The 25,154-nt window shown below is 43.7% G+C and overlaps 1 long non-coding RNA gene across 1 annotated transcript; it reads right to left on the reverse strand.

Moving 5' to 3' along the window:
* Positions 1 to 16: 16 nt before the first annotated feature.
* On the reverse strand, positions 17 to 22,460 carry LOC120400750. The gene is made up of 3 exons (XR_005596040.1): positions 22,343 to 22,460; positions 2,330 to 2,451; positions 17 to 142 (listed from the first exon to the last, which is right to left on the reverse strand). It is a non-coding gene; the product is annotated as an uncharacterized LOC120400750 (long non-coding RNA).
* Positions 22,461 to 25,154: the final 2,694 nt, after the last annotated feature.

Here is a 25,154-nt window from a genome sequence, read left to right on the forward strand (position 1 = left end):
TACGTACACAACTTTACTCTCTCTGTGTTTGCAGGATCAGGGCCCAAATCTGTGCTCAGAAACCATGGTCATATTCCCTGTTGTGCTGTTTTTTGAGCTCTCATCAGTGGTTGCAGGTGGAAGAAAGATCCTGAGTTCAGACCTGGGTAAATGAAAGGGTAATTGATTTTCCTTTATACAAATTAGTAATTTAACCATTTCCCCCTCTTTTAAGGTAAGGCACATGTTTTACCTACAACACACACCACCAAGGAAAAGAAAACCTGAAAAGGACAGTACATGTCTGATTTCCTTTTTCCCTGTGAACACATGCACAACAGAAAGCTTTTGAAATTGCTCTTATTGTCAGGAAACTGACCCTGTTGAAAAAGAAATTACATCTTTCTCTTGTACATTTCTTCCCAATCTGTAACTACACTCCACCCCCTAAAAAAGTGAGTTTTAGATTCAAAATAGTTAGAAATTATTACTTATAAAATAGCTGGAAGTTGACATAACTCAGAGAGAGAAATATTTACAAAGACTGGGGGGAGAAGCCAACCTCAGGGTTTAAAAGCCTTTTTCAAGACATCATCCATCTCTCCAAGGTACTGAGCTGGAGTCGATAAAAGACCTCTCTTTGAGAATAAAATGCAAAAAGTCAAAACAGTTTTTCCATTTTAGAGACAGCTTTTCCGTGTGTGCACCTATTGCCCACCATTTCAATGATTTTTTTTCCTTCATAGGTTGTCAACAGAGAAGCATTACATTAAGGAAAAGAGTGCTGCGATATTTTGGCTAGCTGTATAATGGCCATATGTGTCTCAGTACATTTATATTGAAAAATTAAAGGTACCTATAATTCTAGGACTAATTTCAGGGGCTCAGAGGCTGCAGTGATGGGTGTAATATGAAAAATTAGGGTAAGAATCCCCTGTATGACCATGCAGAGGGAAAAGGGTATATTAGGCTTGGTCAACACTACAGAATTAGGTCATCATAAGGCAGCATATATGGCCCTAACTGTGTCAGAGTCTACACTACTGCCTTGCTCAGGTCGATGTAAGTGCCTTACTACACCGGTATAATAACCCCAGCCCCACAAGAGGTATAGGGCTTATGTTGGTGTAGTTATGGTGACTCAGCATCTGTGTGGACACTGTTCCTTACAGCAGCTGTTGGCTGTCTTGTCAATTTCAGGGCTCTGCCTTGAAATTGACTGGAAACCCGGCTGCGCTGCTGCCAGGTCCCCGCTCCAAGCCAGGCTGCCACCCAGGGTCCCAGCTTGGGCTACTGCCCAGGCTCCCCACTCCCCATGGTAAGCCTGGCTTCCCCCCAGGTCCTGGATCATTGCTCCCCTCTGGGTAGGCTGCCCAGACATCAAGTATGAAAAATCAGGACGGATGGTGAGGGGTAATAGGCGCCTATATAAGACAAAGCCCCAAATGTTGGGACTGTCCCTATGAAATCGGGACATCTGGTCACCCTTCTGCCGGGAGCATGGCAGCCAACCAGACTCCAGGTGCCGATCTCCCTGCTGGAGGTGAGAAGCCCCGGGCAGCTTTCTCCCCGCTCCCAGTTGGGAATGGGGAGGCAAGTAGCCCCTCGGGGCAGCTGAGCTCCTGGCAGGGAACTGCGTGGAGCTGAGAACCCTGGCACTCCTGGTGTGGATATGCACCACCGACAGAAGGAGGGTAGCGTGGACATCAGCCACGTCTGTAATTAATGTAGGTCTTGGCATGGGCTATCCAGGTTGCACAACAGGGATGAGAGTAGCTTCAGCAGAGCTGCTTCTCCCACTTCTGCACAGATAGGAAGGGAATGAGGTGGCAAGTGGAGGGGAGTATGTAGAGCCTTGACTCTGTCCCTCCTAGTGTGCAGACAAGCAGCAGGATTTAATCTGCCAGGAAAACGGTTGTTGCAGATTACTTCCCCTGGAGTCCTAGGGGAACCAGTGTCTCGCTGAGTCACAATTCGGCCTCCAATCTCCTCCTAGGACATTGCAACTACGTGCTGCTGCACACTCAGGACTGGTGGGGAATGCACAATCTGATCCTTAGGTAGATTAGGTTAAATAGTGGGGAAGCCTAGCACTTCTGTGGCAGTCTATGAAGACCCAGCTTCAAATTCTGGATTTGATTCATTGCTCCTGTCATGGGAGCGCTGAGGTGGGACTCAGCACAGTCCATGTAGGCATGGGAGCAACTTCCATTGCTCCCTCCCTTGCCTCTTCCAGATGGATTCTGAAGGGAACTGAATCCAGCTCCCTTTGGCTGATTTGACGGTGGCCCCTGTGTGGGGGAATTAATGAGTGGCCCTTTGAAACTTCTGGGATTGTGTTCTAACATACCTGATGGGACCATGTGTGGTCATGTTACATTCTTTCTGTGGTCCTGATCCAGAAGTCCTACCTCAGATCTTCCACAGACTAAACATTCCCTGCCTTTTGGGGAAGTTTTCACGGAGAAAGGCCTAGGGAAGAATTTAAGGATTAGGCCCTACGTCTTTCATTTCAAAACATCGCGTGGGATCCTCTCCTGGTGTGAATCGACAAAGCTCCTTTGAAGTCACTGGAGTAATGCTGACTTACACCAGCTAAGGATCTGGCCTGTTACCCTATAGTTACTCTTGGGGGAATTCTGCCCCACTGCGCATGTGGAGAATTTATGTCCCACGCAGATTTCTTTGCTTCCCTGCAGAAAAATGATTTTCTGACAGGGAAGCAAAGGGAAGCCGCAAGAGCAGTCATGTGACCCTCCCCCCCCCAGCAGTATGTTTCAGCTGCCCAGGGCAGCCAGCAGAGAGGTAAATCACTATGGGGCAGAGGGAGGGACTGGGAAAGACCCAGCTGGTGGCTCGTACCCTGCGCCGGGCTCAGCTGCTAGTCCCAGCTGGGTTGGAGAGGACAGGACTTCCTCTTCCCCTGTACAGCATCTGGGACTGGGTCAGATCCACCCCCAGATTTCTCCCCCAGCTGTAGAAAGCTCTGCAAACTTCCTGCCCCCTACGCTTCCTGCACCTATCTCTCCTCAGTTGCTGGAGCAGAGATCCCTGTACAGGGAACTGCTCCCCCATCTGCCCACCACCTATGCATCCAGACCCCCTCCTACTCAAACCCTCCCACCAAGCCTCACCCAGCCAGCACTCAGAACCATCCCTGACAAGCCCCCTTCCCCCTGCACCTGGACCACCCTGACAAGCCACCCACACCCAGATCCCCCCTACCAAACCCCAACCAGCTGCACCTGGATCCCCACCCCACTGAGCCCCACTCCCCCAGCATCTCGACCCTCTCACTGAGGTCCACACACCCAGACCCCCCTGCCAAGCTCTATCCCCCAACACACCCAGACTCCCTCTTGCTGAGCCCCAACCATCTTCACCTGGATCCCCATGCAGAGTCCCATTACTGTTGAACCCAGAACCCTGCAACAAGCCCCTGTGCATCCAGATCCCCCCCCACTGGATCCCCCACTGAGCTGCCCACACCCAGATTGCCCACACAGAACCCTCTCTCAACCCACACCTGGATCCCCCCACACTAAGCCCCTCCACACTTGGATCCTGCCTTGCTGAGCCTGCCTGCCCACACCTGGTGCACCTGGCACAGAGGGGCAGGGCCCTGGCGTGTTTCTGGGGCAGGTCCGGTCCTTGCGCTGTGTCAGGGTTGGGAGCAGCCTCACTGCTGAGTCTGTGTCCTGCGGGGCAGTTGTATAGTCATCTCCAACCACTGTGCAGCCAGTGGTTCTGAATCATTTTCTTTTCTAATATAAGTCAATAAATAATATCACCTAGCCATGATCAGATAGATTCCTTGCAGGTATCTCATTAGAGTTTGGGTAATTTCTACAAACAATGCATCCATTTCTTAAATAAAATGGCAGACTCCTATGAAGATCAATCATTTCCCAATATAGTTTTGTTTATTATAATGGCCTCAATACCTTAATGAAATTAAAACTGCCTTCATCAGACAAGAACACTCCAGCAAATATGTAGATTTCATCATGGAATGGGCCACCCAAATACCCTGAGAGACCTGCTTCAATACAGACATAAAACCCTGTCTGACCACACAACCCTAGTTGTCACCTACCACCCCACACTGGAATCCACATGGGATATCATCAACAACTACAACCCTTACTTGACAGGGACCCCTGCCTGCAAGAAATCTTTCCTGAACCCCCCCTTCTGGCCTTCAAACCACCCACCAGCCTCTCCAAGCTCATCACCAGAAGCAAGCTCCCCACAGACCAGGACACACCAACTCAAAGTGGTACCAGACCTGCCAGAACAACAGATGCAAAACCTGCAGACACATCTCCCCCACAACAAACTTCTCATGGTCCGTGGATCCTTCACATGCCTATCACAACATGTGGTGTACCTCATCCAGTGCACTACATGCCCCAATGACAACTATGTTGGTGAAACCAGACAATCATGAAGCTCTTGAATTAACTCACACAGGAAAATGATAAAAGGCAAAAATGCCATATCAGCTGTGGGTGAACACTTTTTATAATGCGTTCACTCTATATTTGACTTACTAGTCCTCATCCTCAAAGGAAACCTGCACAACACTTTCAAAAGATGAGCTTGGGAGCTGAAATTCATAACTCTGTTTGACACTAAGGCCATGTCTTCACTACAGACATATCTCAGAATAACTACATTGCTCAGGGGTGTGAAAAATACACAGTTAGATTGACCTTAACCCCCCGGGTAGACAGCGCTATGTCAATGGGAGAGATTCTCCTGTCCACATAGCTATCACCTTTCAGGGAGGTGGATTATCTACACTGATGGGAAAGCTCTCTCCTGTTGGCATGGAAGTGTCTTCACTTAAGCTCTACAGCTGCGCGGATGCACTGATGCAGCGTTTTAAGTGCAGACCTGCCCTAAAAATCATGGACTGCACAGAGACACTGGATTTATGGGCTATTACAGCAATCTGTAACCCACTAACCCCATCTTTTTGTCCCATGACTGCAGAGGTGTTAACAGGCCACTCTACCTTGAATGGTTCCTTATAATATGTGCTAACTACTTATGCCAAACAATCTGTTTCACCTGGCATTTAGCTGTGACACTCAGAGTACATTTCCCAGACCCGAAGAAGAGCTCGGTGTTGCTTGAAAGCTTCTCTCTCTCACCAACACAAGTTGGTCCAATAAAAGATATTACCTCACCCACCTTGTCTCTCCATGCATCAAGGTATTTAAGTACATGCCTATCTCTAAGCACATGAGTAAATTCACTGGTCCTGATTCAGGAAAGCATTCAAGCACATGCCTAATTTTAAGCATGTGTTTAACTCCCACTGAGTTAATAGGATTTAAGCACATGCTTGAAGTTTAACATGCACTAAAGTGCTTTCTTGAATAGAATTGCTGTCTTGAATCGGAGTCATTGACTTCAGTGGGACTGCTCATGTCCTTAAAATTAGGCATATACTTAAGTATTCTGCACAGTTAGGGCCTATGTTTGTTAACAACATCAATCCTGCGAGCCTGAAGACACAAACTTCTGGGAAAAATCAAAAAACAGTGGCATGATTTGCCATCTAAGGGCTGTTTAGCACCTGTTCACCAACACATCTAAGTCTACAAAGATACAGACTAACACGGCTGCTACTCTGAAACATCTAAGTCTGTTTCCCAAAGAAAGGACAGTATTAATTTCTGAGACGAAGGAATTGTTTAACAGTTGACACAATGGGACAGCTCCATAGCTGATGTAAATCAGTGAAGTCAATGGAGCTATGCTGATTTACACAACCTGAGGATCTGGCCCACTGACTTCTTCCCCCTCCCCCCCGATGTATAGCCCTGTAGCCTTATAATTCCACCCCTCCTGAAGAAAACAGATGCCGTGTTTGTCTAAACAGCAGCTCAGTGTTATTCAGTGGGATTCACCCTGGAGGACAGGACATTCTTGAAACAGCAGGTTGAATTTTAAGGTTCCAAAAACATAGGCTGCCCTTTTGTCAGTTGCGTCGGAACGGGAAATGCGAACGCTAGAGAGGGTGACAAGAAAAATCATTCTTGAGCCAGCAACTGCAATCCAGCTTCATGCAAGTCAGTGCTGTAATCAACCACCTGCCTTTGTGGTATGGAATATGGGAAACAAAAGTAAATACCTGTTGTCAACACCTGGAACTAAAAAGGCCACCTGCAGAGGTTGATTGGCATGACTCGTCTTTAACAAGGGCTGCCTCACAAAGACTACAGGACGGAGACAGGCAGGCAGAGTTCAGAAGGCAACTTAAATAGCACTGCATGCTCCCCATGACAGCTTTATTTGAACCCTGCTCAAAGCCACCTCCCCTTGGCTTCTAATTCACAAGCTATTGAAGTCTTCAGAAGTGGGAGAAGAAAAGAAAAGAAGAAAGGAAATATCCAAGGGAGAATTTCCTCAGGTTTCTCCAGGAATAACACACAATGCATTAGGCTTTGGTTAAAGATAATGACAGTTATGATATAATAGTCATCATGTATTACTCTTGCGTTGCCATTGTGTCCAAAGAATGCCAGGCGCTTTACAAACCCAGAGGAAGACACCCAGTATGTTTCAAGGAGTTTATGTGCTAAATATATAGTATACAGTGTCACCGATCGCTGTGCACAGCCCCATGCACATCAAATACACAGAGCCCAACTCTCCATACCTTGCACCTTCTAGTTAGTTATATGCATGAACATTGGTCAGATCACACAGGAGTGCTGGAACAATTTTTATAGTAGGGTGCTGAGACCCATTGAACCAAACTGTAAACCCTGTATATAATGGAAACCACTTCAAGCCAGGGGGTGTGACAGCACCCACACACCCCTCACACCTAGTTCCAGCACCTATGAGACCAGACAGTACCATTTTGCACACACTTTACACAGGTGCAAATGACTAAATAAGATGTAAAGCCGTGGTGAATCAGGCCCGGTATGTGCAGGGATAGATAGGACAGGGCAAGAGGGAGCCAAAGAAGGAAAGGATTTTACAGAAATAATGTTATGGAGTTGCTTGAGTTGCTCGGTATATATTGTGTAGGATGACTCGATGTCTACTAATGATTGGGGACCACTCGAGGGCAAGCTAGCGGAGTTTCAATCCAGATAAGCCAAGGTAATGCTGGTAGGCTGGGTAAGCAACTAGAGGAACTGGCGGTGATTATATCAACACACTTGGCTGAGGGAGTGTAGCTACATTTGGTATCATGGGTGTGTAACTTGGACCCAAGGTTGCTGCTAGATGATCAGGTAGTGGCCATCACTAAGAGCAAATTTTTCCCATCTACAACTGGAGAAGTGACTGCGACCATTCCCAATGGATATCATTCTTGCTCTGTAGAATACTGTCACTCTCTATGCATGCATTTGCCTCTAGAGCAGGGGTTCTCAAACTTCATTGCACCATGAGCCGCTTCTGAAAACAAAAAATTACTACACGACCCCAGGAGGGAGGACTGAAGCCTGAGCCAAAGCCTGATCCCACCCCCCCAAGTGTGTTGGCCAAAGCCAAAGCCCTACTTCCCCGCACGGGAAGGCCAAAACCAAAGCCCAAAAGCTTCATCCCCAGCAGGGAGCTTGTAACCTGAGCCCTCGGGCTTCGGCCCTGTGTGATGGGACTCGGGCTTCAGCTTCGGCCCCAGACGGTGAGTCTTGGGCTTTGGCTCTGGCCCTGGGCCCCAGCAAGTCTAAACCAGCCCTGGCAACCCCATTAAAATGGGGTCACAACCCACTTTGGGGTCCCAACCCACAGTTTGAGAACCGCTGCTCTAGAGACCACTTGGAAAGGGTGCAGAATACAAAGCGGCTTGCTTAGTGAGCTGGTCTCATTTTGAGAGCACATAAAACACCGGTGTTTCAGGAATGGCATACGGAATTCACGTTGTTGGTTTTGACCTTTCAAATGTCATAATCTAGAAGATGACAGTTACATCACTGATTTCAACGGAGTAAAACGAGCACAGTGGAGTGAGGAATCAGGCCGCATCTCTTTTCCCAAGTTGAGCTGCCCTGGTTGTGGTCAGGAGAGGGATCTGAGATGGAACTCCCTCAACATCAAGCAGCGTGAGATGCTGCCAGAACATTCTCCATGCCGGTCCCTCCATTCTGGAATGCGCTTCCCCACGATGGTTCACCACAGCCGGCATCTGTCGTCAACCATCCGGACATGCCAGAATGGCCACCTCTTCTTTAAAGCATTGGGAGAAGAGGTGAAAGACGTGAAGGGGGCGTGGTTGTTGCAAGATGTTATTGGATGCCTTTTGAGGCAGCAAGGGGTTATTCTGTGTGTAGAATTTAAAGATTATTGATGATGTTTGTGGGCATTGTGTTTCATGTGAGGACGTTAATTGTTACATGAGTTATGGGAGGGCACCCGGAGTGTGGTTTTATTAAATGAACTAACTTACTAACTAACTAAACAGCTGGGGGGAATACCATTGCTAGAGAGTTTCGGGGCTCAGTTTTCAAAAGGAGAATCAACCTACTTATTGATTATATAAACCTGTCCTAGGGTCTGATCCAAAGCCCACTGAAGTCAATGGAAAGACTCCCCGTGAAGGTCCTGGGGCTTCTCTGTAATAATTTTTGGATGTTATACACTCTATATGGTGGTCTGATCACTGTAAGGGATGTTTACTATAAGAATATGTTGGTTTAGTTTAATAGCAGACTGATAGAAAAAACAAGCGGGAAGGCAAATACTTACTCAACATAAGGCACCTGTGGGTAAATATATTAGGTTGGTTAAGAAACAATGCCTGAACTGTTAACTGTGAAGACCCTGTCTTCTGGGGTCCAGACATGAAGCTATTAACTACAACCCTACCTTCCAGACTCCAGCTATGATACACTGTTTTGCCAGTGCTGGGAACCAATAGAGCAAAAGAACCCAAAACAGTTTAAAAGGACTCTCTCTGTCCAAAAGACAAGGCAATTGTTTAGGAATTGCATGGGGGAAACAGACTGGCACCCACCAGGATGTCTGAAGAAGCTGGGTTCCCAGGCTCCCCTGACAGAGTGCAAAGGGCTTAGAGGAGATAGATCTGGGTATAGATTGTTTATTGTTTTAATAATCATTTCCACTCATATTATATACTCTATTTCTACTGTTAAGATTAAACAATACTTTGGTTAGAGAAGGCTGTCTGGTCACTATGTTACCACTGGTCACAAACTCCTGAAAGGAAGAACAGTAGGGATGGGTCAGAGCTTACCCAGTCAGAGCTGCTGGTCAATACACAGGTACTACGGCCCAGACCCCCCTGCAGGAGAGATAAAGGCCTGAGACACGAGGGGATGCACTCAGAGAGGCATGAGAGCTGCAGTTAGCCCTCTAACTGTGACACTTACATTGACTTCAATGGGAGCTGGATCAGGCCCCTGAGCCCTATATATTACCACAAATAAAAAATATGATTACATTTTAAAATATAAATATTAAACCAGCAAACTACTTCTCGCTCCAAAACTAGGTACTAACTGGCAACACTTGGGACTGAACCAGTGGATTCTGAACCACTGCTACTCTATGGCCATGCAATATTGAGAGACACATTTCTCCTTTCTTGAGAAGGCAGTGACAGGGCACATGTCTGTAGAACCCAGTTGCCCTGCTTCATGCATCATATACCCCTAGGTTCTAACTTGATCTCTTGTGCTTTGCATGTTTCGGCAGCTTTGTGAGAGAGAGAGAGGTTTGCTCTTGGATCTCCACAGTGGGCTTTGGCTGCAATATGGAGAGACATGTTGCCCTTCCAATTAAGTCATTAGATGGGGTTTAATTCTTAGCTCTACTGCGGGCTTCCTTTGTGATCTTGGGCAACTTACTTAATCTCACTGTGCCTTAGTCCCCATATATCAATTTAAGATAAATATATTTCCTTTCCTGTAACCTTTGTCTTTCTTGTCTAGTTATACAGTCTTTAAGGCAGAGATTTTCTCCTGTTATGTGTCTATACAATGCTTAGCACATGGGGCCTAAATTTGATTTTAGGCCTCTTAGAACCATCATAGCACAATAATAAATAATCTACTAATAATATCCTGCTTTCCCTGCACAGAGCTTCCATTAATACAGATTAACCAGTTTACTGGTGCTGGGGTTGGCTGTTTGGATTTCTGTAGGGAATTTTGGCTTTTCCTAGTACATGGACTGTTTTTTCCTTTAAAACAATTTGAATTTCCAAAAGCAAATACTATAGAGTTTCCAGTTCAGTGAACTGTTTTGGGCTAGCAAATTTAAACCTTTTATTGAGAGATCCATGATAGGTGGTAGCTCTTTTATTTACCCAAGACTCCAGAAAGATACCAAACTGCTACAGCTGTGTTTTCCGTATCCTCAATCTAAGACAGCAGAATAAAGCAGCCCCAACAAAAGCACAGAAGAGATTTTCCTTTTAATGCTTTCACTTGAATGCAAAGAAAATATTTATGAAATGTAGTTTAATGCATTTGCTAAAAATTAACACGGAGATGCATTTGCAGCTAATTAACCTATTCTCAAAGAAAGCAATTGGGAAATGCTTGATTAATGTTTAAGCCATGAGATACACAAAAAGATGTAGGCAAAACTTCATCATGGCACCCAGGAGACCAATGTGTGACACAATCTAGACTCCATGTGTAGCTCACTCTCCACAGGAACTAATTTTGAAGCACCAGAATGCTATGAATTGTCTGTAAAACACTGTGGAAGAAACTCAGCATAGAACAGAAGGCATGCTTTCCTTAGGAAGAATGCTGATAAAATTTTAATGAAGTAACATGTTGTCATGGGGATTTGTTGCTATTCATTAATTCATTGCGCTTTTCCCCTATAGTTTTGCTGAAGTTGAGTGACAAATTGTCAAGTAGCAGCCTTAGAGGTTTAAAGTTTCTCATTGATAATCTAACTTTCCTGTAAATTGTTTAAAGGACCCACTGTTCATGGAATAACAGTTCTGAAATATTATATATTTATATATAATCACCTAAGTGGCATGAGCCATGTGATAAATTGCATTTATCACACATCCTCAGCCAGCTCACCTGCACCTTGGCCATTAATCCACCTACTGAGGACAACAACTAACATTCTAAACCTACCTGAGTCGCTTCAGTAAGCTTCCGTTTTAAAAAAGGAAAACAACCAACTACGTAAATGCCTCTTCCTTCTCCTCCCTCAGTTAAACGCCAATCTTATCCCCCTTGAAGACACTGGCCTGAGGCCCAAGGTGGGTATTATTCAGTTCTGAGTCAGTGATAGAGAGGGAGGATGATCGTGTGGTTAAGGCACTGGTTGAGAGATCTGGGTTTTATTCTGGGGTCTGCTGCATACTTCCTTTATGATGGTAAGTCACCTGGATTGAGGGGATTTAGCCACTACAGCTGAAACCAGTGGGGAAAGAAATCGGCCTCAACAGATCAGAAATACTTTAGTCATGAAAAGAAAGAAAGAAAGACATTTGGAGATAGAGATCCAGATCCTCTGCTGGTCTAAATCAGCGTAGCTTTGCTGATTTCAATGGAGCAATGTGGATTTGTAGCTGCTGAAGATGTGTTCCAGAGTCTGAACTCATTAACATCCAGTATAACTCCAGAGAAGTCAGTGATGTTAGAATAGATTTAGACTGATGTAAATAAGGTCAGAATCAACCCCGCAAATTCAGACTCTGGTGTAAATCCTCTTATTGCATTTGCTGGTCTCACTTGTCTTCTGCAGCCAAATTCTCCCATGCAGGGACAGTCACTTGGCATTTCTATAGAACCTCTGCATAATTTGCACTTGTAGTTGACATTCTGCCCAATGATCTCAAAGCACTTTACAAGCATTAATTGATTAAGGCTCACAACAGTCCTAAAATGTATGTTTTATCCTCACTTTACACAGGGGAACTGCAGCACAGACAGGTTAAGTAACAAGCTCAAAGTCACTAGAGGTGAGTGGGGGACCTGGGAATAGAATTTTCAACCCAGGGCTGTGATCTAATCACTGGCCCACACTCCCTCCTTGGCTTACCTGCGTATGCCGGTCTGGACCCAGGAAGTTTAGTGAAGCCTTACAGTGAGATATAACTAATTTGTTACGAATGCCTATAAATAAAACAAATGCTGAAACGATCCACACTGCTCTGTTGTCAAAAGCATCCCCCTCTCTCTCACTCCCCGCTCACTGGCGGCTGACATTAAATCTTGGTTATTGGATGACAGTTCAGTGCCTTGAGTGTTCCTCTCGCTGTAGGGTTAGTAGGATAATTGACAAACCACAGGGACCAGATCCCAGGATTAGGATGACCGGACTGTCAAAACAGCCATGACAAACTCTCACATCAGCTTCTACTGCAAGTCAAGTCTATGAGGAAAAAATGCACCTTGTCAGGGCCAGGATCAGTCTTTAGTTTAAATCTTTTCCCACTGCACGGAGAGCTACAGCAGAGGGAGGAGAGGGCATGGATTTTGTTTTGTTTTGTTTAATTCATAGAAAACTCAGCTACAGTAAATCACATTTAATTAGAGTATGCAAGTAAACATTTTGGGGTCCGATTTGGTTTAGTTAATGTGTTTACTGGAATGTGTGACAGACGTCACTTCTGATTCTTATTAGAGGACTGACAAATAACTGTATCCTCTGTGCATGTGTCTACTCCTAGAGAACTGAGTATCCACACACACAAATATAGTTGCTTCTGGAGGGTTAATATTTGGAATCTAAAAGTTGTGGACATTATTTGAATTAATTAATGTTTGTACAAGCACTTTGGAGATTTAAAGCACTATAGAAATGTTCAGTATTATTATTATTGAATAAGTTCTTCAGGTTTTATGCATTTAAATGAAAACCACTTGAAACAATAGTCAAATCATTTGCCTCACTTCGTGCCACTTTTAACATTTCTCCTAGACGTTCAGAAATTCAATCACAGATCTTTGAAATGACAGCTGCAGTGACATCTATTTATATATAAGAAAGTGTTCTCTGTATGAAATCCTATACTGAGAATCGTTAAAAGAAAATTAAAATGCAAATACAAAAGAGGGTTATTTACTTAGTTCTGCCAGTTAACACATGGGATAGGTCCACCTAGGATTAGAAAGATCCAATTATTTTTAAAATATAAAACTTAAAGATTCTTCTTCATGCACCACTTGGGTTTTGGAATATGATCAAAATGGTTTTGGCGTAGTTAAGCAGTGTTTTTCAATAAGAGTCATATTTAAGAAAAGAAAAGAATAGTTGGAAAAGAAGAATCTGTGAGCATTTGTTTGCTTAGTGTCATAGAATGCAAAAGAATGCTGAGAATGAGTAACCAAAGATAGAAGTATGGGAAACTGTCAATTTCAGCTTGTGAAAACTGACTTTTTGGAACATGTTTGTGAGAATTTGTGAATTTTTTAAATGGGAAATGTTGCCATTTCCAAAAGGCAAGACAGATTTTTCTATGTGAAAAAAAAATATTGCATCCTGAAATAAATTGTAATTTATTTTGAGCCAGATTTCCCCAATCTTGGGAGGTTTGTACCGATAAAAATTAACAATGATAAATTATTGTTTTGTCTATGTGGCAGTAACACTGTCCTAGGCACTTCACAGATTATCGTTTCCTCATGCCCTGATTCACCAAGGTACTTAAGCACATCCCTAATTTTAGGTGTGTAGTTAGTCCCACTGAAGTCAACAGGATTCTCATGGAGTTAAAGTTAAACATGTGATTAAGAGCCAGGTTTGAAAAGCTATTTAGGTGCCTATAGATGCAAATAAGAACTTACTGGGATTTTCAAAAGCATCTAAGCCTTTTTAAAGAAAATCCTACTATGTATATATTGGCATCTTTACGTATCAATATATGAGAGCTAGTTGGGAAAAAAACATTTTTCACAGGATGGAAAAAATCAGATTTTTAAGATATGGGTGGGAAAATCATCCTTTATCTGGATGAAAAGCCAAAATTTTAAATGAAATTTCATCAAAATTGAGATAATTTCTTTAAAATACTCAGTTTTATCAAATCAACATTTTCTGACAGAAAGTTGTGTTGATGAAAGCTCTGTTTACCAAGGGTCAGGTTGTATTCTCTGACACTGACAATTTTTAAATCAAGATTGGATTTTTTTCTAAAACATCTGCTCTAGGAATTATTTTGGGGGAGTTCTATGGCCTGTGTTATACAGGAGGTGAGACTAGATGATCACAATGGTCCCTTGTGGCTGTGGAATCTATTAATATTTTCTGACCAGCTCTATTAAATGCCTTTGAAAATATGACCCTAAGTGCTTTGCCTGGATCAAGGCCAGAGTTCTCAGCACCTTCCATGATCAACTTTTACAGTTTAGGGCCAAGATCCAGTTCACACTGAAGTATCATGGACTTCAGAGGGGTTGGATCAGGCTGTATATCAGGGTATTTTACTTACTGGGTGGAGAGGGCCAAATTGAAGGTTTACTTATGGACCATGGGCCAGCTTAGCTCACCTCCCTCAGTACACAATCAGCATCAAGAGAAGGTTGGCAAAAAACCCTCCTTGTCTTGGCTTTGCCTGCTGGCTCCTTTGCCCTCATTGTGCCTCTGAGTGTAGTAAAGCAAGGCAGGCAGTAGAGGAGAGGCAGACCAGTACTGGCTGCTTTACACTCACTCACCTACCAGCTGGCCCAGAGCAGCACTTTATCAGAGGTGGGAAGTAGAGGCAATGTTCCTGTGCATGTATCAAGGCCGACATTACTGTGGAGCTGTGGGAGACATGGTAAGAAACAAGATTCATACTACTGGCCAAACTGGAGTTGTGCAGGGCCTTGAAGGCAAGGATGTGAGGTTGGAACTCGAGGTGGGCAAAGAATAGAACTTGAAGGGATCCCGGGGTGGGGGGTAGGAGGGAGTGCAGCTTACCAGCCCAAGCAGGTAAGCAGCAGTGCCTGGGACCTTCTGAAGGAGGACTTTGCAGTCAACTAGAGAAAAATGAACCAGTTGGAATAAAATAAAAGCTGACTCAAGTCATGATGCACAATTCTGCCCATATTTGGTCGTTGCTTCAGAAGAGCTGGGCTAACTGGAAACATGTTTTTCCCTATTTCATTTCATGTTCCTACTCACTTCCTGATGCCAACAAGACCCAGAAATGGGAGTCAATTAATAATGCCGGAGGGTGGTTCAAATGTTTTTTTCTGATCTGGCTCAGAGCAGGAAGGACTTGAAATCTCATGAGAAAGCCTGTTCTTATGAAATCTTCAGCCTTGTTTGCAGAAAAGAGGTTAGGATCATACCTCTGTACCTGCCAAATATGGGACACACAAAGCATGACAAAGGCACATGAAAATATCCCTGGAGCAAGAAACTTATGGCTGTGGGATCATTCCTTTAGTGTAAATTACTCTTTCTATAACCTCGGTTCATAGATTTCAAACCCAGAAGAGATCTTTGTGCTCATCTACTCTGACCTCCTGTATAACACAGGCCATAGAACTTCCCCAAAATAATTTCTAGAGCAGATCTGTTAGAAAAAAAACATCCAATATTGATTTAAAAATCATCAGTGATGGAGAATCCACCCAGACCCTTGGTAAATTGTTCCAATAGTTAATTACTCTTACCATTACAAATTATGCCTTATTTCCAGTCTGAATTTGTCTAGCTTCACCTTCCAGCCATTGGATTGTGTTATATCTTTCTTTGCTAGACTAAAGAGCCCATTATCAAATATTTGTTCCCCATGTAGTCACCTATAGACTGTGATCAAGTCACCCCTTAACCTTCTCTTTGTTAAACTAACTAAACTGAATTCCTTGAGTCTTTCAATAAAAGGCATTTTTTCTAAGCCTTTAATCCTTCTCGTGCTCTTCTCTGAACCCTCTCCAATTTATGAACATCTTTCTTGAATTGTAGACACCAGAACTGGATGCAGTATTCTAACAGTGGTTGCACCAGAGCCAAATAGAGTGGTAAAATAACTGCTCTACTCTTACTCAAGATTCCCATTTACGTATCCCAAGACTGCATTAGCCCTTTTGCTCACACTTCACACCGGGAGCCCATGTTCACCTGATTATCCACCATGACTCCCAAATCTTTTTCAGGTCACTGCTCCCCTGGACAGAGTCCTCCCTTGTGTAAGTATGGACTCCATTCTTTGGTCATGGAGGTATCCATTTATATTTAGCCATATTAAAGCACATATTGTTTGCTTGCACCCAGCTAACCAAGCGATCCAGATTGCTCTGTGTTAGTGACCTGTTCTCTTCATCATTTACCACTCCCCCAGTTATTTCTCAGGTAAATAATTTTCAACAATAAACAAAGGGCACACCAAATTTGTGTAGGATAAAGGTAAATTGGGGATTTGAAAGGAGTGATGTCCCTCAAAATGAGGCAGATTGGAGAGCTACGGATAATGGTCAGTGAAGCAGTAAAAGCCAAACATTTTAGTATTGAGGCCTTTTTGCTGATTATGGCTTTAGCTATTGTTTTTTCTTTGAAGAGTGTAAAAACCCAAGGCCACACAATCAATAATATCCTATCAGGTGCCTTTTTTTTTCTTCTGTACTTCTCAGGTGTATTTTCTATAACAATCCTTTTTATTATTACATTACGAATATGACACACTATTAACAACCGAACTGTAACTCTCAGTGGTGGAATATATACAATGGCATTGCATGTCCCAGGTCCCCACAGTATTTTATGCAATTAGTAGAGCATTTAGAAGCTTACCTGGTAGCTGTCAAAATACATCAAGCTTATGAAATTGCAGTTATCCTGACTTCAGGAATTGATGAACCTACTGCTAATAACAGTCAGGAGTGACTAACCATTTCACTGTGGGGTCACTCACCAATGCAATTGCTACAGTACCATGTAAGCTGTCAAAGCAACACAAAAACTTACCACTTCAGAGAAGAGTCTCATATCCATCCGTGTTACAGCACCAGGAGAGAAGGCAAGCGTAGCAAGTAGGGAGATTTTTTTTGAACTCTTTAGTAATACAACATGACTGAAGCCTCCAAAAGGATAACCTATGCCAGCGCAGTGTTAATAACATTAGAGAGTAATCAACTGAATAATTTTATGAACAAGGTCTGAATAGAAATAATAATTAATAAATTTTAAAAATGTATAATGCTCGAGAGAGACTTACCCATTTACATGTAAAAATTCCTAAGAGGGATATTTTCCTCCGCGCAGTACGGAAGAGAAAATATACAGCAGTTGTAGAAGGATAAGATTTGTGTCCTGAGCAGAGGATTGTGAAACAGAACTCCCAGATTCTATCCTAGGCTCTGCCACTGATTGAATTGTGTCAATTTATTCAGTGAGAAATTAAGAACAAACAGGGCCAGACCCTCAGCTGGTGGAAATCAGCATAGCTCCAATTTGATGTTGCCTTTCTGGAAACATGGAGTACGTCGTATGTCACCTAAATGAAAACTGAGCTTAACAGTTTTACACCACCTGCAAATCTACAAAAATCGGAGACAGGTTTTCATGGTGCATTTTGAACTTCAATGTCACATGTTGGAAGTCAAATGGTTGAAGCTACATAATATGTCTTCTGATTCCCTTATTGGTTGCTCTTACCCAAGTGGGCAGGAAGGTTAGTAGAAGCCTTTTATCTATCTCTGCATTTCCAATGTACACATCACTGCAGTACCTAGTAGTTTAAGAATATTGAGGCTGATTTACCGTGTGATTTGTAACCTACTGTTCATGTGTGTTAAATGTCTTCATCTAGTAGCTGATCCAAAGAGGTTTATGCATTTGCCACTGCTTGTAGCTAGAGGAATTGGTCTATTAGCTTGATTAGTCGCTGCTCCAGCCTTTATGGCTGAGGGTTTTAGGTTCAAACCATGGTGTCAGCTATGCATTTTAATAGTTTTGCTCTGGTGAGATTGGTTTAATGTGTGTGTGCTCTTAATTGTGAAGCTTACCTTTATTAAAGAAAAAATATAGTCCCTTCAGTCCTAGAAGCAGGGCAAGATTTATTGAAAGGAGACAAGATTATTTAATAAGTGTATATTTTAAAGGAGAAGTGAAATTATTATATACAGTTTTGGATTCATGTCTGAACATAGGGAAGGATTTGAACCCTGGCTCCAGCAGGGCATAGAGGCTATATTCAGCCCACAAAAGTTGCAAATGTGGGAACTTCTCTGCTGCAGGTACTGTGTTGGACCATCATAGGCAGCCCTACACTGCCCCCACCCCCAACAAACCTAGGTGTAGGGGGAATGTCATGGATGGAGCCATGGGCAGGAGAAGGCATCAGGTTCAAGAGGGAATAGGTCCACAGAACAAACAGCTATGGGTATTCCACCTCGTGCCACAAGCTACAGGTAACCCTAGAGAGGTTCCCATATCCTAGAACAATCCACTGAGCTCTATCTCACACATATGGCTTTTGCAGAGCAACATTTTATAGACATGGTTATAGGTCTATAAGCCATGTCAAGATCTCCTCAGTGATGTTGTGGATCTCGTCCACCTTTGAATTCCTATTTGGGGCACGGTGTTATGATGTGTTTGATGGTTTGGATGTTCTCATTGGAGATGCATGAAGGGGAGTCTTTGATTTTCCATTTGTGCATCAAATAGCCTCATCTTCCATGGTTTGCTCGGACATGGTTCTGTGTGGTTCAAAGTTTGCGTGGCAGGTCAAAACCAGGAGAGCGGTTTATTGGGTCAGTGATAATGTGCTTGTTTGGAACGGAAGATGAGATCCAGACACTTTGCCATTCCCTGGCCAGATCTACAGACATGAACTGGGTGCAAGTAGTTCTTAATGATTTTTGTGATTTCAGGTGTTGTTGGGGTATGTTGTCTGTAACCGGTCAGATGGAACATTCCAGGTAGTTTCTGGTGCATTTAAGTTCTCATGGCTATATTTCGATAGATAGATAGCTTCAATGTTTGCTAATACAAAAAGCCATGGTAGATGCATTGATTTTAAAGTTCCCATGATTATTTGCCTGTTCTGGTTCAGCTGCCTATCCACAAGTTGGGTATGGCAGCTTCTTGTCCACATCAGCTCACAGTACTCTACAAGTAAGTACACCCAGGCCAAGACCAATGGTTGTAGCATTGGGACAGTTGTTCCCCAGTTTGTTCTTGCTAACTTTTGGATAATGTTGACTCAAGTCTTTGCTCTGGAGGCTACTTTCTTAAGGTGCTCATGAAAGGTGAGTGTGCACTCATGAATGACACTGAGATATGTTGGCTTCAGATCATAATGCACGGTTTCACCACAAAACTGAACAATTAGAGGTTTTGTGTAGTTCTCTTGCCAAGGTGGAAAGTAGAGGCAACCAATTTGCTCAGATTTGGTCTCAGCTGCCACTTTTGGAAGTACTCCTCCATGATCTTAAGTCAGATGTAAGGGTCACTTCAAGTTCTTTAAAACAATGGGTCTGAGCTGCAAGTGCCAAACCATTAACAAATGCAATTTTCTGCATTATCATTTCCGGCATATCACTCATGTAGTTGTTGAATAGTGTCAGAGTGAGTACAGAGCCTTGTGGTAGTCCACTATTCAAAGTGTGCAGCTAGGTGGTTTCACCTCCGGGGTATACGCACACCCGTTGGATTCTAAGCATGATGTTCAACAGCTGGAGAATCCGCACGCAGGAGATCACTTTGGCCACTTTCAGTAGCAGTCCATCTACTTCAGTCCACTGAGCTGCCTAAGTTACACTGGGGGCCATTTTGGCCCTAAAGCATTTCAGAATTAGGAGACTTAAAGGCATCTTTGTCTCCTACCCTGGGACTGCACCCCCAGGAGGTACAGGACAGAATCTTAGCCATTGCATATAGCAGAGGTAATGTCTAACCAAAGTAACTGTGTGGTGCACAGCTGCCTATCCAGTGTGTACTTGGGGCATGTGCTTAATGCATGAATGTGCAGTTTCACCACCTTGGAATGTACAGTTCATATTCAGTAATACATTGACTATTACCCATTTCCAATAGTCAGACTAGGGGATCAGATTGTACTGTCTGTCTTACTCGGCTGCTGCTGCTTCTTCCACCTGCATTTATTTACCATTATTTATAAATCATGTTTTTCTGGATCATCACGACTCTTGTGGCTACTGCTGTTCAATGTACAGCTCATATGAATCAGTAATTAGTACATTGTGGGATATTAGTAGGGGGCCGGCCAGCTAATCTGCTGTTCCTACCTCTGAACATTCTGCTCTGAGCCCGCATCTGTGCTTATATCTGCTCATCTTACATTCCATGTAGTTTCAAACATGCTGCTGCTATTTGCCAGTGACTGGTGCTAATCTCTGGATCCTGATTAGAACTGGTTGGGAACTTTTTGATAAAACTTTTCTTTGTCAAAAAATGCCAATTTGCCAACACCAAAAATTCTGTGGGAAAGGGTCGGTTCTGATGGATGCTTTTATGTTGAAAAAAGCTTTGAAATTGTCAAAATGACATGTTCTAAGTGAAAAATTCTAGTTTTCTAGTTTAAAACAATTTACTGCTTAGAATTTAAGATAATTATCATAAAAATAATGTTAAAAAAAACCAAGACAAAATCAAAAACAAAATATTTCAAGTGACCCAAGCTGGATTTTTTAATTTTTATTTTCATTTTTGGTTCATGAAAATTTACAAGATTTTGAGGTTTTGTCCCAATATCTCAAAAAATTTCACAGCATGAAAAACCATTTTACAACCAGCTTTAGTCCTGACAGGCCTAAATTTCATCATGCATCACCCTTCCCCTCCCACCATGTTCCCCTTGCTTCATGTATATTGGCAAAAATGCTGCACCTCAATTTAATTCTGTGCTACCTTTTGCATGAAGCATATTCCAGTTACATCATGTTTACACTCATAAGCATATTTCCATCAAACATTATGGAGTGCAACGTCACAATGAAGACAGGCACAACTACTCAAAATAAAAAGGTTTGCTTGTTAGCCATTCACATGCTATATTGATGAGGTCTAACATATCTGGAATAATAATTGGTACAGCTTAAAACAAACATTTTGAGTCTTGAACAATTAGAATTTTAAATGTGCAGCTACCTGCAGATGCTGAGCCTGCCTTGAGCTGCCAGTTTGAATGAGGTTATGACTGCTGACCTATATTATAGAGGGTTTTTGGTTTTGATGAAGGTAGCACCAAACTCCTCAAAACAAATAATACTGAATTAAAGCAACAGTTCTTAAACAATAGCTTTTCTGCACACCAATCAGGAACTGGCAACACATTTCAGGAGTCCTTTCTCAGCATTGAATGATCCTATTAAACCCAGATCCCACAAGTTGCTCCATACAGTTGACTCTGAAAAAGATTTGGGAGTCATAGTGAATAATCACCTGAACTTGAACTCCCAGTGTGACGCTTTGGCCAAAAGAGCTAATGTGAAGTTGGGATACATAATTGGGAATCTCAGGTAGGAATAGAGAGGTTATTTTCCCTCAGTATTTGGCACTGATGAGACTGCTGCTGGAATACTGTTTTCAGTTCTGCTGCCCACAATTCAAGAAGGACGCTGATAAATTGCAGCAGGTTCAGAGAAGAACCATGAGAAGGATTAAAGGATTAGAAAACCTGCTTTATTGTGATGGAGCTGGTTGAGCCTATTTTGCTTAAGAAAGAGAAGGTTAAGACGTGACACAGTCATAGGCTATAAGTACATACATGGGGAACAACTATTTCATAATGGGCTCTTTAGTCTAGCAGAGAAAGGTATAACATGATCCAATGGCTGGAAGATGAAGATAGACGCACTCAGACAGGAAATAAGGAATATTTTTTTTAATGGTGAGAGTAATAAACCACTGGAACAGTTTACCAATGGTCATGGTGGATTCTCCATCACTGACAATTTTTAAATCAAGATTGGACGTTTTCCTAAAAGATTGTCTCTTGGAATTATTTTCGGGAAGTTCTATGGCATATGTTATACACAGGGGCGGCTCTAGGAATTGCGCCGCCCCATGCAGGGTGGCACGCCACGGGGGGGCGCTCTGGCGGTCGCCGGTCCACCGAAGCCACGGGACCAGTGGACCCTCCGCAGGCACGCCTGCAGGAGGTCCACCGGAGCCACGGGACTAGCGGACCGTCCTCAGGCATGTCTGCGGGAGGTCCACCGGAGCCGCCTGCCGCCCTCCCGCGGCACGCCGCCCCAAGTGCGCGCTTGGCGCGCTGGGGTCTGGAGCTGGCCCTGGTTATACAGTGGACCCTTCTAGCTTTAGACTCTATGAATCTACAGGCAGATACCTGTTTTTTGCAGAACACTCATGACTTGAATCAGACTGGGGCTCATGTTTGGGAATATACAGATGATTAGAGAGTCAGACTGGTCTAGTGAATAAGGCACTGGAGTGGAAGACAGGAGATCTGGATTCTTGCTCCATCATAACCACTGACCTGCTTTTTGATCTTAGAAAAGTCTCTGTGTCTCTGTTTTCTCTCCCGTCTTTTGCCTATTTTGTCTTAGATTGTAAGCTCTTTGGGGTAGGGACTCTCTCTTAGTCTTTGTGTGTTTAGTGGCTAGCACAGTGGAGTCCCTAGCTTAGGTGCTATCATAATGCAACTAAGCAACCTTGGAACTTTTTTATAACCAGTGTAACTCCCGTCATTACTATACACCCTGGCAATGTCATGCTATACCACAAAGCATCCCTAGTTGATGATACCATTTCTTCATATGATCTTACATACATCATTTGTAGTCATCTTGAAAAAAATTATGAAATACTAAGATGACATGATAGATAAGGGGGAAAAAAAGGGCGGGGGGGAGATGATGATGTGGGGAGATGGAGAAAATAGCAGTCCCTTTGGGTGCATTTTCTGCTACCCTGAATTGTCATCCAGTATTTGGATAAAGGATCTTAGCAGTACAGTTAGGTAGAGAGATGCTTCATGAGCAATAACCCACAATAAAATGCAATTGCAGAAAATTTATTTTTTGAAGAAAGCAGTTTGTCTTCCAAAAAGCATTCACATTAATATGTGTTAGTTATTTCTTCCATATTTATTGGCTTGGATAGGGAAAATAGACTGTATCCAGTGAAAGCAGGTATATCCATGCCTGAAGTTCTATAGGAAAATATCTAGTAGATTTCTATATAAAAATTCAAATAGGCTTTACCTTTTACAGCCTTGACACACAATAGATAGATTAAAAATTAGCTTGAAAAAATGCCTGAGGGAGCAAACAGTTCTTAATGAGAACATACTGAATGAAATTAAAATGCAGCCTAATAAAGATATATTCAAAATGTAATGTCAGCAAAGTCATATTATTGAAATAGAATTCCCAGCCATAAAAATGCACACCGTTTGGTCTAGCTGGAAAAGCTGAATGGGGAAAACGTACACAGAACCCTTTATGATCTCCCAAGTCACAAAAGACTGATTTCAAAATTATAGGTCAGGATTTAACCCCCAGTGAATAAGAACAGTTACTCATAGCACAGTAATCATCATTTTACTTGATAACCTTCAATATAATTTTACGAAAGGGGTGGATGGGGACATATTATTGACATCAGTGAAAAAGATGACTAATTATTAATACATCAATATCAGATTTTTAAGTGAATTTCTTATCAGTAGAGAAGGACTTACTGATCCTACTTAAGTATTTCATTAGACAGTTACAGCCACACTGAATATGTGGTTTTAAGAAGGGAATTGGTAAACTTCAGAAAAGGGCCTACAAGTGGGTGCTTGATCAGTGGTCACAAAACTTTCATTCAGTTCACACACTTTAGACTTTAAGGTCCAAAGGGTACCATCGTGATCATCTAGTCCAGGGATCGGCAACCGGTGGCTCGCGGCTCGCCAGGGTAAGCACCCTGGCGGGCCGGCCCGGTTTGTTTATCTGCCACGTTGGCAAGTTCGGCCGATCGCGGCTACCACTGGCCACGGTTCGCGGTCCCAGGCCAATGCGGGAGGCAGGAAGCCGTGGCCAGAACATCCCTCGGCTCGCGCCGCTTCGTGCCTCCCGCATTGGCCTGGGACCGCGAACCGCGGCCAGTGGGAGCCACGATCGGCCAAACTTGCCAACGCGGCAGATAAACAAACCGGGCCGGCCTGCCAGGGTGCTTACCCTGGCAAGCCGCGAGCCACCGGTTGCCGACCCCTGGGCTTAGGGATCACAGCCTTGTTAAAAAGCTCTCAGTTCTCAGACTTACCTAGCAGGCCACTAGGCTCAGCACCCACCCGGTCAGCACACTTAATAATTAGCACTGGCTGGGCCAGAGAGAACAATAGTCAGAACACAAGCATAAGCATGAGACTGACTCTCTAGCCTGGTGGTTAGAGTAATCACCCAGGATGTGGGAGACCCACAAGCCAGTGCCTCTGCACTCATGATTTTTTTAGTTACTTATACAGAGTGAAACAGCTTCCACAGGAGACAGTGAGAGAGTCCCCCCAACATATACATCTGAATATCCTATAGCCCCCGGGTGCCAAACTTACTGACCCCTGAGCCACATACAATAATTTTCAAAAGTTTGAGAGTCAGCCATGCCTGCTGGGACTCGGCCTTTAGCCTTGCAGCGGGGTGATGGGGATAGGGTCTTCTGCCCTGAGGGGAGGGGGATCTCACGGCTTCAGCACAGTGGCAGGTACCTGCCGGGGCTTGGGGCTTCAGCCCTACTCCTGCAAGAATGCTGAAACAACTTGTATAGTGGGGGTGCTGAGAGCCATTGAGCCAAACTGTAAACTCTGTATATGATGGAAACCACTTCAAGCCAAGGGGTGCAGCAGCACCCCTAGTTCCAGCACCTATGTATTCCTGCTAAAGCCCTCAGCCCCAGCAGGTATGCCCTGAATCCCCAAGCCCCAGCAGATGCCTCCTGTAGGGCTGAAGACCCTACACCCACCCCTTTCCCACTGGGAAGAAGCCCATAGCCCCACCACACTGCTGTAGGGCAGAAGCCCTGAGCAACCCCCACCCCCAGTCTGGTAGGTAAAAATGTGGGGGAGGCATGAGGGGCTGTAACTTAAGCTGAACTTTAACTTTAAAAGAGACACATAGGGCTCATGAGCCACAGTTTGGCCACCCCTGCTATACCCCAATGGCTAGAGCACCCAACTGAGAGGAGCAGATCCCTGTTTAAATCCCTTCTCTCTCTCAGATGGAGGGGATCCTTGAACTGGGGGATCTCCCACATTCCAGCTCAGTACCCTAGCCACTGGGCTAAAGGTTAAGAGGGAGGTCTGC

The sequence above is a fragment of the Mauremys reevesii genome, linkage group 3 (genome assembly GCF_016161935.1).
Source record: "Mauremys reevesii isolate NIE-2019 linkage group 3, ASM1616193v1, whole genome shotgun sequence".
Taxonomy (NCBI): Eukaryota; Metazoa; Chordata; order Testudines; family Geoemydidae; genus Mauremys; species Mauremys reevesii.